Raw genomic sequence first — 4,762 nt, forward strand, 5'->3', positions numbered from 1 at the left:
CTGGCGAGGATGCAGAGAAACAGGAATGCTTTTACACTGTTGGTGGGAGTGTAAATTAGTTCAGCCATTGTGGAAGATAGTGTGCCGATTCCTCAAGGATCTAGAACCAGAAATACCCATTGGACCCAGGAATCCCATTACTGGGTATATACCCAAAGGATTATAAATCGTTCTACTATAAAGACACATGCAGATATATGTTTATTGCAGCACTATTTACAATAGCAAAGACTTGAAACCAACCCAAATGCCCATCAGTGATAGACTGGATAAAGAAAATGTGGCACAAACACACCACAGAATAGTATGCAGCCATAAAAAGGAATGAGTTCATGTCCTTTGCAGGGACATGGATGAAGCCGGAAACCATCATCCTCAGCAAACTAACACAGGAACAGAAAACCAAACACCTCATGTTCTCACTCATAAGTGGGAGCTGAACAGTGATAACACATGGACACAAGGAGGAGAACATCACACACCAAGGCCTGTTGGGGGTGGGGGAAAGGGGAGGGAGAGCATTAGGACAAATACCTAATGCATGCGGAGCTTAAAACCTAGATGACGGGTTGATAGGCGCAGCAAACCATCATGGCACGTGTATACCTATGTAACAAACCTGTAAGTTCAGCACATGTATCCCAGAAGTTAGAGTAAAAAAAAAAAGAAAGAAATCATAAGCCAGTTGTGGTTAAAGATAATAACCCCATGAAAAATAAAATTTATATAATTATATTTAAAAAAGAATTGACTGGTGACGGGTGGATCACTTGAAGTCAGGAGTTCAAGACCAGCTTGGCCACATGGTGAAACCCTGTCTCTACTAAAAATACAAAAATTAGCTGGGCATGGGGGTGCACTGCTGTAGTCCCAGCTCCTCGGGAGGCTAAGGCAGGGGAATCGCTTAAACCTAGGAGGCGGAGGTTGCAGTAAGCAGAGATCACGCCATTGCACTTCCTCCAGCCTGGGCAACAGAGGAGACTCTGTCTCAAAAAAGAATTGAAATCATACAGAGTATGTTCTTGGACCACAATGGAATAAAATAGAAATTAATGACAGAGAAATATCTGTGAAAAACCTAAAATACTTGGAAACTAAACAAGACACCACTAAAGAGCCCATGTGTCAGAGAATAAGTCTCCAGGGAAACATGAAAATATTTTTAATTTAGTGAAATTTAAATATATTAAAATTTGGGAATCTTTATATCAATAAAGAAGAATATTATCAAATTAGATAGTGGTGATGATTGCACAACACTGTGAATGTATTAAAAACCACTGAGGCCGGGCGCAGTGGCTCAAGCCTGTAATCCCAGCACTTTGGGAGGCCGAGACGGGTGGATCACGAGGTCAGGAGATCGAGACCATCCTGGCTAACACAGTGAAACCCCGTCTCTACTAAAAAATACAAAAAACTAGCCGGGCGAGGTGGTGGGCGCCTGTAGTCCCAGCTACTCGGGAGGCTAAGGCAGGAGAATGGCGTAAACACGGGAGGCAGAGCTTGCAGTGAGCTGAGATCCGGCCACTGCACTCCAGCCTGGGTGACAGAGCAAGACTCCGTCTCAAAAAACAAAAACAAACAAACAAAAAACCCCACTGAATTGTACCCTTTAAAAAAGTGAATTTTATAACATGTGAATTATATTTCGATTTTAAAAAAGAAAAGAAGAAAGATCTTGGGACCAAAAGGCTAAGCTTCCACCTTAAACTAAAAACAAGGAAGGGCAAACAAAACCCAAAGCAAACATAAGGAGGAAAATTAAAAAGGTAAAGTAGAGTTTAATAAAATTATCAGCAGAAAATCAATAGAGAAAATCAATTAAAACACAAAAGCTGATTCTTTGAAAAGACCAATAAAATTGACAAACTTCTAGCCAGACTAAGAAAAAAAGAAAAACACACAAATTACCAATATCTGGAATGAAATAAGGGATATTCATGAATGAAATAAGGTCTGTAGGACAGATATTAAAGGGATAATGAGGAAACATTATGAACAATTATGTGCCTATTATATTAGTTTTATATTGTTCCTTAACAAATTACCACAAACATAGTACAATACACTTATAATCTCACACTTTCTGTGGGTCAAGAGTTCATGCATGGCTTACCCGGGTGCTATGTTTAGGGTCTCATAAGGCTGCAACTAAGGTTTTGGCTGGCCTGTATTCTCATATGGGGGTTTGACTAGTGGGTAGGCGGAATAATGGTCTCTCAAAGATGTCAATGTCCCAATCCTCAGGACTTGAGAATATGTTATAGTACAAGGGGATCATATGGCAAAAAGGTCTTTGCAGATATGATTAAGTTAAGGATCTTGAAATGGGAAGGTTATTTTGGATTATATGGTGGGCTCAATATAATCATAAGTGTCTTAATAAGAGAAAGAGATAGGCAAGAGATTCAAAGAACAAGATGTAACAATAGAAGTCAGAGTGATGTAATGTGAGAAAGATTCAACCATCTACTGCTGGCTTTGAAGACAGAGGAAGGGGCCACAAACCAAATTATACAGGTGGCCTCTAGAAGCTGGAAAAGACAAGAAATGGGTTCTTCCCAAGAGCCTCCAGAAGGAATAGAGCCCTGCTGATGCCTTGATTTTATCCCCCATAGGACTCATTTTGAACTTCAGACCCCTAGAATTGTGACATAATAAATTTGTGACATTTTAAGCCACTAAGTTTGTGATAATTTGTTACAGCAGCAATAGGAAGTTAATATAACTGAGGAATATTCCACTTCAAAGCTCACTCAGATTGTTTCCAGAATCTATTTTGTTGTGTCTGTAAGACTGAAGGCTCTGGATTCTTGCTGGCTATTGGCTGGAGGCCACCCTTAGCTCCTTGAGACTTTCTTAACCTAACAAAGAGCTTCTACAACAAAACTTAAAACCAACATCATATTTAATGTTGAAAAACTAAATGCTTTCCCCCTAAGACTGGATGTCTGCTTTCACCACTCTTATTCAACATCATGCTAGAAATCCCAGACAGTGCAATAAAGAAAAACAAATAAATAAAAAGCATAGAGATTGGCAAGCAATAATTAAAACAGTCTCTATTCACAGAGAACACAAATGTCTACATGAAAAATCCCAAATAATCTACACAAAAGCTCCTAGAACGAATATGTGAGTTTAGCAAGGTCACAGGATACAAGGGCAAAACAAAAATCAAGTATACGTCTATATACTAGCAATTTGGACAAACTATAAAAACTGCACAAACGATGTGCAGGATCTATATACAGAAAACTACAAAACACCAATAAAAGAAATCATAGGAGACCTAACTAAATGGGGAGATATGCCATATTCATGAATTTTAAGAGTCAACATTAAGATGACAGTTTTTTCCCAAACTAAAGATTTAGCACAGTGCCAATTAAAATGCCAGCAGGATTTTTTCATACAAATCAAAAAACTAATTCTAAATTTTATATCGAAAGGCAAAGGAACTAGAATACCCAAAATTATTTCAAAAAAGAAGAACAAAGAGGACTCACACTACTTGATTTTAAGACTTACTAAAAAGCTATACTAATGAAGATGACAATGTAGTATGGGCAAGAGGACAGAGACATAGATCAACACAGCAGAAGAGAGAGTCCAGGAATAGACCTACACAAAAATTGCCAATTTATTTTTTAACAGCTTTATTGAAGTAGAATTGCCACACAAATAACTACACATATTTAATGTATACTCTTTGATGAATTTGGACATATGCAAATACCTGTGATCAAGGCCAACTGATATCCAAAAAAGGCATAGAGGCCACTCAGCGAAGAAAGTCTTTTCAACAAAGGGTGCTAAAACAACTGGACATCCATATACAAAATCAGGAATTTCCATCTATACCTCATACATTACACAAAAATTAATTAAAAATAGATCATAAACCTAAGTGTAAATAATAAAAGTATAAACTTCATTTCTTCTGTAAAAGATAGGACAAAATCTTTTGTGATCATGGGTTGGGCAAAGAGTTCTTAGATATGACACTGAGGGCACAACCCATAAAAGACAAGATTGATAAACTGGACTTCATCAAATTAAAAACTTTGCTCTGCAAAAGACACTGTCAAGAGAATGAAAGGACAAACTAAAGATTGGAAGTAAATTTTTGTAAAATACATAGTTCATTGCAGCCTCAAACTCCTGAGCTCAAGCAACCCTCCACCTCGGTCTGCTGAGTAGCTAGGCATGTGCCACCAAGCCTGGCTAATTTTTCTTTTTTATCTTTTATTGTAGAGACTGGGGTCTTGCTATGTTGACCAGTCTGGTCGCAAACTCTTGGCCTCAAGTGATCCTCCGATCTTGGCCTCCCAAAGCACTGGGATTACAGATGTGAGTCACCGCATCCAGCCTTATACTCAGGATTTTTAAGTGCCAATCCTAATAACAAAGAAGCCCAGGGCTTGTGTTTCTTTGGTAGAACAGGTATTAAGGGATTGTTACAGTGAAGATACAAGCTCTGATTAGATGTCAATACCACTTTAGTATTGTTTACTGCACCAGGAAATTCCAACTTAGTACGAGATTCTTCATCAACAGTTTGGTGACTCTATTTCAACCCTATCACTGCACTCCAGCCTGGGCGACAGAGCGAGACTCCGTCTCAAAAAAAAAAAAAAAAGATCTCTTTAGGCTAGGTGTGGTGGTTCACACCTGTAATCTCAGTGCTTTGAGAAGCCAAGGTGGGAAGATCAATTGAGGCCAGGAGTTTGAGATCAGCCTGGGCACCAGCGAGACCCCT

This window comes from Mandrillus leucophaeus, unplaced genomic scaffold (genome assembly GCF_000951045.1).
Source record: "Mandrillus leucophaeus isolate KB7577 unplaced genomic scaffold, Mleu.le_1.0 Scaffold208, whole genome shotgun sequence".
Classification (NCBI taxonomy): Eukaryota; Metazoa; Chordata; class Mammalia; order Primates; family Cercopithecidae; genus Mandrillus; species Mandrillus leucophaeus.